This window comes from Miscanthus floridulus, chromosome 18, assembly GCF_019320115.1.
Source record: "Miscanthus floridulus cultivar M001 chromosome 18, ASM1932011v1, whole genome shotgun sequence".
In the NCBI taxonomy this organism is placed as follows: Eukaryota; Viridiplantae; Streptophyta; class Magnoliopsida; order Poales; family Poaceae; genus Miscanthus; species Miscanthus floridulus.
Window position 1 is genome coordinate 134,683,015 of NC_089597.1, and position 15,670 is coordinate 134,698,684.

The 15,670-nt window shown below is 46.9% G+C and overlaps 1 pseudogene; it reads left to right on the plus strand.

Annotated features, from left to right (window-relative positions):
- Positions 1–999: 999 nt before the first annotated feature.
- On the plus strand, positions 1,000–4,078 carry LOC136521913 (uncharacterized; annotated as a pseudogene).
- The last annotated feature ends 11,592 nt before the right edge of the window (positions 4,079–15,670 follow it).

Here is a 15,670-nt window from a genome sequence, read left to right on the forward strand (position 1 = left end):
ACTTTGCATTCAAGTGAAGCCAAGGGTGAATGGAACGAAGCCAACTTGGTTCGAGCCCGCAAAGTCTTCTCCCAAAGACTCGGCTCAACGAAGTTAGATGAATGAAGTGGAAATATAGTTTTGACTATGAAATGACCAAATTGCCCTTCTGAATATAGAAGCAATGATTTAGATATAATAGTTGATCTAAGGGTAAAAAGGGGGATTGTAATAGGATTATCGAAGGTTCCACCTCTATAAATACCTCCCGACATGGACTTCTTTCCGGACATGAAATTTTCATCCGGTTGAGTTAAATCCACTCAGTGATGCTGGTGTGATTATTTCACCAACAGTGCGAAGTTTCAAATTTTCTCACTGCTGAGTAGGTCTTGTCCAACAGCTCCCTGACTTGAGCATCCACAACATCTGCGTCTGCCATTACGTAGTCCTCTCTGGCTTGACATCTGCGAGAACACAACGTGAGAAATCTGTCAAAATATTACTCCCACCATTAGTAAGAAGGTGTGAGACAATTTTTTTTTTTTTGAGCAAGTGAGAGACATTTAGAGCCTGTTTGGCACGGCTCCTCCTGAGCGGCTCCTCCGGAGGAGCCGGAGCCGTTTTGGAGGAGCCACAAATTGTGGCTCCTCCAAAACGGCTCCGGCTCCTCTGTTTTTTACTGAAAAATGGCTCCTCCAAGAAAACATTTGGCAGGGCTCCTCTGAAGGAGCCGGAGCCGAAGCCGGAGAGGAGCCCTGCCAAACAGGTCCTTATTTAAACCGGATCTTTCCGCCTACAGAGCCCATTCACGCTATTGTTCTGAAACGAATTGCACAAGTAGTACGGAAGGCCCACCGTCTTCCACGAGCCCACAAAATAAGCCCTCCACTGCACTGTCTCTGTCTAGCAGGCTGGGCTTAGCGGCAGGCACTGCCACACCTATCCCGGTCCGGTCCGGCCCGGGCCGTTGGGCAGTCAAGGTCAACAACACCCGACGCCTACGCTACGCGCTGTGAGATGAGACGGGAGAGCACGGGTCAACACGCTACGCCTACGGGTCGCTCTGCAGATTATTGATCGAATCTGGCCGGCTGCGTGCGCGTCCAGCTTCAAATCCACGCAGAGACAGAGAGATTTCAAGCAGCCGGGACTGGGATGGCGGCGCTCTGGCCAAGAGCATGGAGGTCCAAGAAGGTTCCATCCACCGGGCGTGGCTACGGCGACGGCGCTCTGCAGCCGATTCTTGGCAGCAGGCAGGCCCGGCCCTGCAGGAGGGCAAACGGGGCAGCCGCTCCAGGCCCCCCAGACCAAGGGGCCCCAGGTATGTACGATGTATATACCTTGAAAGCTGGTAGCTGCCCTGGAGGGGGGCAGGGCGGGGTTGTTGCGACAAATAGGGGTTAGCTGGGAAGCGACACCTCAACAGTCGTCATAAATAATAAAGACATCTAGGGTGCCACCAGTTCCGGCTAAAATTTGCAGGCATGCCACCGTGATCTACACGAAAGTCAATAGCAGCCTTGATAGTTGGATACCTTGAGCAGTTGAGCTTATTATGGACCATGAATACCAGTATGCATTTCTAGAAAAGAAAAAAAAGACATATGTTAAAAGGTAACCTTAAAATATATTGAGGTTATATGATTATATTAAATTCGATAAGCTTACAAGTAAACCATAGTTTAAACTTAAATTATCTTTATTTACTATCGAAACATCATATTTCACCGATTTACTTTCAAGCATAGACATATTACAAACTATAACCGAATGAAGACGACCAAAAAATAAATAAAATTGTTATGTGATGATTGAATGAATTCACTCTACTTATTGACCCGTTTTATCAAACTAATTTATAATTTGACGCTAATCCTGTGATTCATTAACTTTACCTTTATTTCATTATACTTTGTTTCATTTGCTTCTTTTGTCTGTTTATTAAATTTCAACACCACCATGTTATGTCAAAAATAGTCTTCCAGAAATGAGAAAATGAGACAAAAAAAAAGAGTAAGAAGAAATAAGTAAATGAATTAATGAGTCAGAGAGTATCCATTATAAATCTTTTAAGAGTCATACAAGCTAAGAAATCTATATGAAACAAATTTTTTTTGCCAAACCAGTTAAGATAGGATAGCTCCTCAAGAGGAGATCCTTAAAACCCACTCTTATAGAAGAAAATGAATTAATGAGTCAGAGAGTATCCATTATAAATTTAATACTATTAATATGATTTTTATAATAAGGGAGTCTGAGTTTGAGTTTGGCTCTAGCCCTCAACAATCCCAGGACCGGCACTGGCAGCAGCAGCATCACCACCACCACCACTTCAGGTACCCGTACCATCATGACCCTCTCCACCTCCGCGTACACCACCTCATCCGAACCAGTCAGAGACGAGGACGAAGAGAGTGCCATGGAGCTCTGGCAGGAGGAGGCTGTGAAGACGCGCCGGCACATGAGGGGCCTGGTGGAGGAATTCCGTGCTGGTGCCGACGGCAACGCCACTGCGCCGGACAGGTGGCTCTCGGAGCTGCACGTCGCCTGGCTTCTCCGTCTTGCCGAGCTCGACGCATCCGGGCAGAGGACCTTCATCTCACGGTCACGGCAGCTACAGAGTCCTGCGCAGACTTGGATCCCGGCTCTGCAGGTCATCAGCACGTCCGTATGGAAATGCTTAAATGGACTCCACAGCGACGGTGAAGCAACCGTTGGGCCACCGGCTACAGAATTTGCACAGTTTCTCAAGGCAACGTTGCTGAAGATGTTCACCTTTGTTGACGCGATTGTCGCTCTTGATCCTCTGAATGTTGATGGTGCCAGTGCCACCAGCCAACAGCATGTTCCTTCTAGCAGTGTGATGGGGGCTGCTGAGAAGGTCCGGGCACTGCTAGATGTGCGCCATGCTCTCTCCGCAGCCTCAGATCAGATCATGGTGGCTTCCTATTCCGAAGCCAGTGTGCTTCCTATTCCTCTGAATGTTGATGGTGCCAGCAGCCAACAGCATGTTTCTTCTACCTACGTGCAGTCCACAAAGGTAGCTGACGATATCGGAGGCCTCTTGTCAGCACAGCTGTGTAAGCTGGATCAGGCCATACGGGACACATTTGATCACATCAGGACTGCTGTCACTCTGCCATCCTTGGACGACGACGTCTTCCCAAGGGCAACGGGTGCTACTCAGACGACCCTGCTGCAGTCATCACCCGCTATCCACAAGGCCACTCGGTCTTTCATAAACTATATCAATATTGTGTTTTCTACTGAACCATTTCTCCCCGCGAATTATGCAAGTCATCAGGGAGATACGTATTCTTTGACTACCCTGACAATAGAGGTAGTCGGTTCCCTAGAGGAAGAGCTTGCCAGAGTGTCGCAGTCGTTCACGAACCAGAGCATCAGGTTCATCTTCTTGACCAACAACTCCTACCTCATACGGCAGCTGCTAGGCACAAGTTGGCCTCCCCATCTCCATGACCTCACGTACCTAAGGTTTTTGAACAGCCTCACAAACAGAATCGACGGATACATACAGAGTTATCTCCAAGTGACTTGGGCACCGGTGTTGGAATGCCTGCACAATCCCACGTTTCGTTGCTTCACGAGAGACTCACCGCTGCGAAAGTTCGAGTCCAAGTTTCAGTCGACCTACGCTGCGCAAAAGCTCTGGAAAGTCCCGGATCCTGAGCTGAGGAAAAGGCTGCGTGAAGCTATCATCGAGAAAGTCGTTTCAGGCTTTACAGAATACTTGGAGGATAACAATAGGATCATCCCAGGAGTCACTCCTCAGGAGCTGAAGGAGATGCTGCAGGAGCTATTCGAAGGATGAACAGAACAAGTGCACCATGGAAAGACAAAGTTGCCAGCTACTTCTGTTTTCATGCATCTTTGATGTTGTGTTTTGGGTTTGGAATAAAACATTGTTGCTTGGAAATTTTTATCATGTTTGTACCCTCAACAGATGTTTTTTTTTTTGAGGGAACGGGAGGGGTTTTGAGCCCCTACTGGAATTTATTGACAAATTAAAAGCGTCTAGTTACAATCAAGAAACAAAGAAAGTTGAAAAGAAAATCATAAAAATTACACAAATGTTTCTAGCCATAAGTCTATCTGAGGATGATACTTCGCTTTTGTACCCTCAACAGATGTCAGTATATATGTACTAGAGATTGAATTTGTAGCCTCCACAACACAGGTGTCAATCTGATAGCGATTTACATATGCCTTATAGCATTGTTGATTTACATATTAGTTCTTAAAAGTAAGATCAGATTAGGATGTTGTAATCAGTAATCAACTTTAGCACCTTGTAGCATTATTACTAGAACCAGCAAGAAATGAGGCTACTGGTTCAAGGAAAAATTGGGTACTAACTTAACATCACATGACCACAAAGCATATAAAGAAATATAATCTGAGGAATTCGCTGAGAGTACTCACGTTAGGAACAAACAAGGGAGACTAAAAGCTGTTGAGAAGGCAGAGCAAGCAGTTGCCGCTGTTTGTGCCGTGGTCTCGCCCAACAAGGAAGACGGAGAAGCAGTGTTGCTTGGGCACGCACGACGTAGCACACTCCACACCACGCTCATTCAGTCATGCAGCAGCTGGCTCAGCACTACACCTCCACGTCACGAACCTTGACTACCAATCACTATTACAAGAGTAACTGATACAATATTTGGAGAATCAGAGGGAGTTTAGACAGCGAATAGCAAGGAATCGGAGGTAGAGAGCAAGAACAGCAAGGGGGGTCTCGGACGAGGACAGAGGAAGAAGACGACGGGTTCAGGACTACAGGTTCTGTTGGATGCGTTCCTGAGCGTAGCTTCCTGTCCTTTGTACTCTGGCCCTTCCGGTAGATGGGCCGAGGCCTGCTCCTAGGCCCACCGAGCCCGGTACATGACATTCCCCTCCGCTTGAAAAGCGGCTTGCCCTCAAGCCGCTGTTCGGGATGTCATCTAAATCCTCATGATCTGTTATACCTTGGCAAACACTACAGTTGAGTAGCTCCACATTTACTTGCATCACTTCAGCAACACCTTCTGTAACTGTTGCCCAGCGGTAACTTCTATATTTGTTCAGCACTCTTATCACCAGCGGCTAGGAGTTTGTCTTGACTGAATTTCTGAACATCCTGAAGCATCAGCATTACTGAATGCTCTGAAACATTACTCTTGCACATATGGCTTCCTGCAAGTGACGACATTGCATGCTGCTGCTTCCAAGGTATTGAATCCGCATTTGATTGGTATGTGGCCTAAGTGCAAGGTTGATCCCTTGATCGAATAACCTTGGTTTGGCTATCAAGGCGTGCAACCTGAAGCATCAAAGTAGCAGACTTGCCTCTCTTTTGCTGCTGGGACCACAGTAGCAGAATTCCCTCTCTTTTGTAACTCCAACATGTAACTAACTGATAGGAAACGCTTCCTGATCCTCCCCTCAAAATGATGTTATAGAAAATGCAGACATGGAGCATTGCTGTGCTGAATGGAATGCATGTGAGTTTCAGTTCCTCTACTGGTCTCCACTGATGGATAATGTTGAGTGAACACTTCCCAGGACTGAAACCATTTTTATCCCATGGTGACGAGTGGTCAAAATGTTGTTGAACACCAAGGTTTAACTGCCACCGTTGATTTCGAGCCACTTGAACCTCTTCATCAATCTCACAAGAGATATCATGTGGCCAACTGCAAGAATACGTGAATAGCCAAAAATTTCCAATAGTCCACGGCACACAGCACGGTGGCAAAACACTGAATGACTGCTGCTCTCTAATATCCAGAAGCATACTCACTGGCCAAGCAAGCATAAAACAAACACACAGCTGCAGCACTCCTACTTTGCTTTTAGGTGGTGGCCAAGGAATCAGGTCTGATGCAACAACAAGCCATAGATGTTGAAACATTTCCTGGGTTGGTGTCCACAGTTCCCTCAAAATCACAGGATAGGCGCTCTCCATGCATTTCCCTCGGTCGAACACCTGCCATCCTAGTGTTTCCATTAAGACGACCCATACTGAAAGCTGAGACCTCCTGTCATATGCAAGACAACAGCACAGAGGTGGTAACCATAGTAACATCAAGGTCTCAAACTCAATAATTCTGAGATCAAGGAGTATCTGCATTGACCAAGAACGGTGGTGGACTCTGCTGCCGATCACTTTCCCATAAATCGCTGGCCTTCTATCCTTGATGTGCACTCTCAGTCGGCAATACAGAAATGACTCAGCTGACTTGATGTGCCACGCGAGCTCCCCTTGACCGTTCGATACTTGTATATGTGGCCAATGGAAAATGACAGACTTGGTGATGCTGCTGTTAGTGTTGATCTCTCCAGCTTGGCCCAACGGCCGAGTTAGGTCTTGACCTTGCATCCTGATCGGGGGCGTCCAACCCTACATGGTTGGTGGGTCTCCGTCGCATTGCGCTATAAAGAGAGGTGGAGGCCGACGGCTCTCAGTACGAGGTTCACCGTGAGCCGCCACACCCACCGACAAACCCAATCCAATCTAGTGAGGGGCGCAGCCAGCGACGGAAAGCTCCGTTGCCGTCTTCACCGTCGTCTCTGCGCCACCACTACACTGCGACTGACCTCAACGCCGTCACCGCGACACCGCCGACCCGAACCGCATCACTTTCGCCATGGCTACGTCGAGCTCTTCCTCCAAGCCCGCGAATGGTCGGTGATATCTCACCTCCCTTCCTCTCTCTCTCTATATATATATATAGATCATGTTGTAGGAAGTTTTATCCCGTATGTAAGGTTGTACCCGCTAGATCTATGTCTAGGTGATCCACTATATCTATCATTGGTATCGGATGAGCCTTACCTAGTGTGTAGATCTAGATCGGGGTAGAAAATAGAAGCAGAGGATTTGAGTCAACTCGGATTGAAACCATAACCCTAACCCGAAGTGAGTTAAGAACAGAGGGCCGACGGGACCTACCTTTCTCACCTGCTGGCCGCCACCACCGGCCGCCGGATGGCGCCGCGCGGGAAGCAAAAGCCGAGTCACCGCATGGCATTGTTTCGCCAACGCACGGGCTAGGGTTCAAGGCACCGCCCCACAGCCGCTCGACGGCGGCGCGCTCACCCTCGGGCCCGAACGCGCAGCACTCACCAGGGTCGCAGGAAGCCACTCGATCACGGCCAAAAACCCTCAACGACCGGAATCGCCGCCAAGGTCGCCAGACCCTAGGTGTGCCCTAGGTCGAACCGGGACGCGCCGACCGCCTCACGTACTCTACCATTTTTTACTCTGTTGGATGCGTTCCTGAGCATAGCTTCCTGTCCTTTGTACTCTGGCCCTTCCGATAGATGGGACGAGGCCTGCTCCTAGGCCCACCGAGCCCGTTACATGACACTCCAAGACTTGATGCAGCAGCCTTCGTTTCTCCCCTGAGACTATAGCCCTCTTTGGCAGGGCTCCGGCTCCGGTCTGTCGGCCCAACACCTGGTTACTATTTATCAGAGCCGTTTTTCTCTCTCCTCCTTTCCTCTCTCACTGACACCACCGGAGCCGGAGAAGCTCGTTTTTCTGGCTCCGCGGCTCCGGCTCCTGTAGGCACCTATCGGCCGCTGGGAGGCCGACACCCGCCTACAGTGCAGGAGCAGGAGCCCGGAGCCCGGAGGGACGTGCAGAGACCTCGTTGGAGGCCGGCAATCTCATCGCTGGATTCAAGGGGCAGAAGAAACAGAACAAATCTCTTCTCTACTATAATGGATTAATAAAAATTATACTAGGTCTCCCTAGAAGAATATCTCTCGTTGAGAGCCTCCAACCATTATACACCCACAAAAATGCACACCATAAATCGTCTTCATTAAAATCAAGGGCTAAAAAAAACACCCACACCCAATCCAATGGCCGATGTTGGAAGTGTGATGCCAGGCTTCTCAGCCACGCGCCCTCCACCCACGCACGCGGCTTCAAACACTCCCCATGCACACACCGTCGCTCTGCAGAAAGAAAAAAAACAAGCGACTTCCGCCGCCGCCTCTTGCTTCCCGACGCGGCTAGGTTTCCCGGCCACCGCCGTGCCTGATCTGAACGCCGATGGCACGGGTCGGACGCGGCGCATGTCTCTTCGTCTCCAACTTCCGAGCAAGTTGCAGGCGCCGCCCAAGGTCCCCGCGGTCCCCGTCATCACCTTGACCGCCAATGGCACAGCTCGGCGTGGCCACAGCCGGCCGTCCACACTCCCCCCGTGTCCCTGCAGCCGTGCGCGGGCACCGCCATCGGTGGTGGTGAACGCTCAGGCTCAGGAGGCCATGGGTCGCGGCGGCGGCGTGGGTTTCAATCCAGAGATGGTACCGCAACCCTAACTACCAAGATCGCCGCCGGCGATGCTGCTATTGGTCGATAGTACAAGAGCCCGGGCGGCAACCCCGGTGCTCCGTCCGCTCGACTCGCAATGCTCAACGTCTGTTCTAATTTGCGTGGGGGAGAAAATTGCCGCCAGGCCGCCGGCCGCCGCACCAGCACCCGCAGCAGGCCTCCTCCCCCGGCGACGCAGCCGCGTCACAACCCCTTGGAACCACCGCAACCCACCGCACCCCTGGGCCTCCGTTGCTCGATCTAGGTCGTCCTCGTCCATGACCAGGGCGGCCAGTGGCTTTGACTCCTATACTCGAGATTCAAACCTCCACGCAACGACAACAGCTCCAGCCCCCTCCCCTGACAGATCTGGCAACGGATTGGTGAGGATTGTGTCCATGTGTTTCAAATTTTTATGTCAACGTGACAATCTAATAGCTTCTATGCTTCCTGTGATGTGTTATTAGCTTGTTTAAATTATTTATGCTTCTTGTATTCACATGTTCAATGCCATTCAATGTGCTGATGCGTAAATCAATTAGCTTCCTTTTTTGTTCGTGTGTTTCCGGGCCCAAATCTTAATCTCAGATTAATTTTGTGTGAATTTTTCCTGCAGGCTAGCCTCCATATCGGTTAGCTTGCAGTGGGAGAGAGGATCATGAGTTGAATCCGTGAGCCTTCTTAGACACCATGTTGCACATGTAATTAGTTAGTTGAAATGCCAAATAAATATCAAAGCATAGAAATGCCTCCACATCATGTTGTGCTTAAATTTCTATGCTTCTTGATCTTGCGTGTCATAGCTAACTGTGGTGCATGCATCAGTTTGGCACAGTGATTTCTCAGGGGATAAATGCAGGAGATGTGAAGAACCTGCAGGATGCAGGGATTTACACTTGCAATGGCCTATTGATGCATACTGACAAGGTTCTCAAATATGCATCCCAATACCCAAATCTTTGTCTGAATTCTTGTTGCACCATGTAGTTGGATGGTTTATTTGCTGCTTCTTAGTTCTCACTCGATGCAGCAATAATATCAATTCCGTGATCCTTCCTTGCGCTGCACTTTCTGAAACTTTGCTTCCCTGTTGTTTTATCTGAACAGGGGATGATTTTCTTGTTGCTAGCACAAACGGACTGGGGATAAAGCTGAAGCTTGCATTCGAAACTGGTATTCATGATACGGTCGGCATTGACCTGGTAAGACATTAGCTGCAATGTAGGTTGTTTTCCTTATCTCTGTAGCAAGTTGACTTGACTGAATGAATTTACGCCATTGTGGCAGGTGGCAATTTGCGTCAATGACATCAGAACTTGGAAAAACAGTTGTTCTTCCAAGGAGGGGAGATAACATATTCTGAATTAAATTACCATGACTTATCAATTCAACCATGTGGTGTTATCCTTATAATAAGTCACAGTAGCTGTATATGAACTGATTAAACTTCTTGCGCTGTCGGACTGTCTTTGACTGCTGCATATTTATTATGTTATAATCCATGAGCGCTGCCGCCGTCGGGGACAAGGAGAGAGTATGTTAGTTTAGTTATTTACGTGTAACTGATGCATGTTAAGATGATCTATGTACCTGTTGAATAGTTATTTGTTCTGAAAGTTAAAACTGTGTTTCATAAAGATTAGCAATTCATTTATAATCATGTTTATCAGTTTGTGCAAACCAAGAATTGTACTTATTTTTCTATACAAGATTACAGTATTTCATCCTTGCCCTTGACCTCTACTTTTCAAGTATATAACGTTACTGTTAGTACCTGGGTCTTTGCAGATTACCCATACCATAGCATTGGTTTCTTAGCTAGCCTAATGTACCTTCACGTTACCAGCATGGTTTTGGAAAGTAGTGCCTACAACCAGAATACCAGCATATGGAACTTTCTCCTTTCTCTGTTATAAATTTGGATCGTCATGGGTTGCAGGAAATGCTGTCAAGTAGAGGAATACATGTTTCAAATGGTAAGGAATATGCATTGAGCGATGTCATAACATGCTTTTGGGGGATCACCACAAATTGTTTGCGAGAAGGGTTCAGTTCCTCATTTTCCCTTGCACAACTTCCTATAATTTATTGTTATGAAATATTACGGCCATGAGTAGAACCAATGACTGTTGTGTAGACAGATTACCACCAAAACATATCTGTAAATAAAAAATATTATTTCTACAGGATCAATATTTCATTTGCTAAAATTTCAATGTTTCTGAAGAATTTTACATCCTTTGTATACATGCTGAATGATTGCTCTGAGTCCTGTGGAAACAAAACTTGATAACAATACCGATGTCCAGTGCCATGTTTGGTTACTGTTTCATTGCGTTTTAACTTGCAAGCAGCTGGTCTCTATTATCTTCTGGTCAATATTGGTTGCATAAATTTCACTTTTGAATATTTGCCTGAACAGTTCTGTCCCCCCAAATTGGATACTTATATTATTTCCAAATTTCAAATGACACATATTGCATGGCAATGCTCATCTCAATTTATGTTTCCAGCCACGTGATTGTCTTACTACTTCTTTGACGAATGGAAGTGTATTAAAAAGCAAGCACTACCCACGGAACATCACCTTGCCAACATATGATCCCCTTGGTAAGTTGGCTCAATAAAAACATCTAAATCTTGCATCACTTGGGGCTCAAACCGTATTCGTGTATTCGCTGATCCTGCTTCCCATGACATGATTTCAGTGCTTCCCAATTCAACTGTAGAGATCATGACACAGTTCGATGAATTTGAGGTGCCTGTGGCTCTTTATACAGCCTAAGATGCAATTATTGCAGCGGAGCATTCCATGGATTTGATGAAACAAATGTCTTCAGCACCACTGCCATGGCCGCATCTCTTGCGTAATTACGAATTTGTGATAGCAGAAGGTGCTTCCGTGAAATTGGTCCCTGGGATATTCAAGCATTTGTACATGCACACTTGAAAGAGAACTGCACCTTTTCAGCCTGTAAATTTATAAGCCTTACTATGTAACCTTGAAGGTGGGATATGGTCAATGTGTACACCAAATCTGTAGCTGAAGGGCGCCACTATTTTAAGGTCTGCAGTACAATATTCTAAATGGTGTTGACTTCTGGGCTCATTGTCAAAATTTTGTCTTGAGGTAGGATTTTCATGTAATAACAATAGAGATGCAAGAAACTTAAAGCCCTTCATATCTACCATGATACATGGATTAGCCGATTAGGAGAGAACAGCCTAATTCCCTGGAACCGCAGGCAATGCAGATTTCTAAACAAGAATATAGTTCATAGCTAGAAGCGTGTAATAATTATGTAAAGGTAGCAGGATTTTTATGTATCCGTGAGATAAAACCGTGGCGTTAGCACGGGCACTCGCACGACCACGGAGAAATGGCCTCGCTGGATTCGATGAAATTAACTCGATGCGTTTTTTTAATATAAATAAAGTTGGGTAAGTTACAGAGAGAGCTTGACCTATGACAAAACTAAAACACCTTTGCGTGTCCAAATGGATGTAGACATGTAGTATACTTATGTGTGAAGATGACTAGTCATTGTATTTGTTTTTAAATACAATTTATAAACATACCTACCCAATTGCGGACCGATAGATGCATACGATTTAATTTGCATTTTGCAGACGAGGGAACAGCAGTCAAAGGATGTGGACGACGCGTCTTGGGGGGGGGGGGGGGGGGGGGCGGTACCGTGCTGAAGCACATAGCAACATTGGCCCGTTCGGCTCACTGAATCTTTGGCTGAAAAATACTGTTTCTGTCTGAAATGTTGTGAGAGAAAAATATTATTCCGGCTAAAATAAAAAGTTGAACAAGCCAGATATGGAGTAAACCGAACGGGTCATTATCCCAAATATTACTACTTGAGTACTTGTTGAAGCACATATATCCACAGCATACTAGGTGTCCATAGAGTGTTAGTAGAGACTCGGTTGCTGATATCGGTGTTTGCTTCGAGGATCTGTCTATATAAATTTCACTGTTTTTATCAGTATAAGCCATGTTTACTTGGCTGATAAGCCATGGTTGAAAGTATTATTGGCTGATTTGTTGTGAGAGAAAAATATTATTCGTTGGCTGAAAAAGTAGGACTTATAAGCTAAGCAAACATGGTGATAGTGAAGAGAAAACTAATATTAGGAAACCTTGTGTGAAACAATTGTCGCATGTTTAACTCATCCAAACGTGCCAAACCCATGGGAAAAATGCATCAAATGTTTGTTTAAAAAATATAAAAGTAGACATAAATAAATATAAAGAGAAAAGAAAGGCTTGTGAACCGAGCGTGTCTCAACTGGTAAAGGTTCCTTATAGTAAAACCTGTTCACCGGATTCAAGACCTCGACATGACGTAGCTGCTCGTATTTTCTTAGATTTACTTTAAGATTTAATGACGTTATTCTTTTAGTGATAGACAGCGCGAGGCGCTTGTGATCTCAATCTCTCGGCTCTCGTAGGGGTAATAGGCGCATGAGGCTCTCCCTATCGGAGCCTCTCATAGCGGTAACGATGGTAGATAGTGAGACGTCTATAATTTATTGTCTAGTATTTTTCGATGCCCTCGTACGAGTAACGGTGGTACCACGTGACTACGTCACCTATTGTCAGGCTCGGGGACTAGCTGTGGGGGTATGGCCTTCGGTATCCACAAGACAAGACATGGGCCGCACCATCAGAGGTGGCCCAGCCCATAAGATCAAGGCGTGCACGGCACTGGTCGACGTGCACCGTAAGATATTGTATAGTACCAAATATGATACTTTCCTTGTAACCCTACCCCTCCAGAGTATATAAGGAGAGGCAGGAGTCCCCTAGTGGACATTGATCTACATGGTCATTCAGATCAATACAATACACCAAAGACACATGACGTAGGGTATTACGTCGATCAGACGGCCCGAACCTATCTAAATCACTGTCTCTACGTCTTGTGTCACCATCTAGTTTCTGATCACGTGCACCCCCCTCGGAGAACTGCCGAGCATCTTTTATCGACAGTGCTGCACATGTCTTTCTGCTGGCGTATTGTTGAAAGAATGGTGAAAGACTCGATGAGACCTTGTTTGGTTGCACTTCAATCCATATAGTTTGGAGGGGATTAAGGTGAAAATTTACTTCATTTTTTACCTCAATCTCTCCCAAACTATGTGCATTGGATGGATTAGAGTGCAGTCAAACAAGAACAAATCGTGAAAGGTCAATCACAATCACTATGTGTGATTGTGTTTGCTAATTTGATGGGCCATGATTCATGGAAGAGTGTGAGAGTGAGAGGAACGAGGGGGGAGGTAACTCGTGTGAAAAATTATCATTTTGAGTTATCCTGATTTCTGAAGTCAGTACTATAGACAAGGGAAGCGAATCTGTCCACCTGAACCTCCTCTACATATAATAGTCTAACAATGAGCCCCCTCCACAGTCCACACGACAGTTTTTCCTTGTCCTTCCCCAAACCCGGCCGGCCTCGAGTCAAGTCAAGTCAACGGCAACCTGACATAATCCGGCTTAGCCTGGATCGGGGTTCGGGGAGATTTGCTCACTGCAGATCACATCGCCTCTTGTTAGCTTAGGCAGTTAACCGCGTGTTTAGTTCGGTGAAAATTGGAAATTTAGTTACCGTAGCACTTTCGTTTTTATTTGACAAATAGTGTTAAATCATGGAGCTCAAAACATTTGTCTCGCAATTTCCAACCAAACTGTGCAATTAGTTTTTTTTTCGTCTACATTTAATGTTCCATGTATGTATCGCAAGATCCGATGTGATGGCTACCGTAGCCTTTTTTTTTTTTTTAGAATTTGGGGGTGCGAACGCGCTAAGCTTAGCACGGAGATGGAGGCCACGGGGGGCAGGGATGGCGACCAGGAGCAGACCAATAGCATCAGCTACAGCTCCTCATCAGGTACCATAGTCTCAACTCAGACTACCTACACATCCCGCGGTTCTCGCCTGTCCTCTTTCTCCATAGAGGCGGCCATGCACCTCGACTTGGAGGAATCCGACTACTACGACAGGGAAGAAGAAGGAGCAGAGAAGGGGGTGCGCATCAGAATATTACTCCAGGAATTCTTGGGTGCGCCGCCGCCGGCGGCGAACTGCAGCAGCATCAAAGGCGGCGGCGTCCTAGACCTAGAGAGGTGGTTCACCGAGCTGAGCGTCTCCTGGGTTCTCCACCTGAACCTCGCTGACGGTGGCGGTGCATCTGCTGGAATACTCGAGCATACTACTACTACTTCTAAAGCACGGAGCTGGATTGTGAGAGATAACAGTTGGGATAGCGAGAGGAGTTGGCAGATATAGAGGAGGAAGAAGAAAAGTAGAGGCAGATGAATGATTTAGCTCGGGTTTTCCAATCTGTTACAACCTGATCCCCCTCCCTTCTAGAGTTCTGTTTCCCTTTATACTGATTACAGAGGACAAGCCTCTTTACGCACGCAGGCGGAAGTCAGACGGCCCAATCCTTTCCGGTGTATTTGGGATTCACCTTCCTGGGCCTTGGCCTGTTGGCCCGTATCTTCGAGATCTCCTGGCCCATCTTGCTCGTAGTCTCTTCTGAGGTTGCCATCGGTAGCTGAGTACTGACATTCCCCCTTCCTTTGGTCGCTGCTTGCCCCCAAGCAGTGGATCTTGGAAACTCCTGGCGAAGGGCTTCATAATCCTCCCAAGTGGCTAGTTCCAATGGCAAGTTGTTCCATTTAACCAATACTTGAGAAACACGAACAGCATCGCGAACCACCGAGCGAGTCTGCAAGATCGTCTCTGGAGAAAGATGTAAGGCAAAATCAGTTGGAAGAGTAGGCACCACCTGATGAGATGCACCCACGGCCTTCTTGAGTTGGGAAACGTGGAAAACCGGATGAAGCAATGAATGAGCAGGTAACTCCAACTAATAAGCCACAGACCCAACACGAGCTGAAATACGGAAGGGACCGAAGAAACGAAAAGCCAACTTCTGATGAGCACGGGGAGCAAGAGAAGACTGCACATATGGTTGGAGCTTCAAGTAGACCAGCTCATCCACGTCGAACGAGCGTTCTGAACGGTGAAGATCAGCGTGTTTCTTCATACGCTGCTTGGCTCGATTGAGATGATGTTTAAGGAGCTGGTCCATCCAGTCACGTCCAGAAACCCACTGAATCACTTCTTCATTAGCTGTGGAGCCCAGAGCAACAGGAAGCAAGCGAGGCGAGTAACCATAGAGGGCTTCAAATGGAGTGCGGCCAGTAGCAGAGTGAGTGCAGGTGTTGTACCAAAACTCAGCAGCAGTAAGCCAAGAACTCCATTTTCTGGGACAAGCATGAACAAAGCAACGTAAATATGTCTCGAGGCACTGGTTGACGCGTTCAGTCTGCCCGTCGGA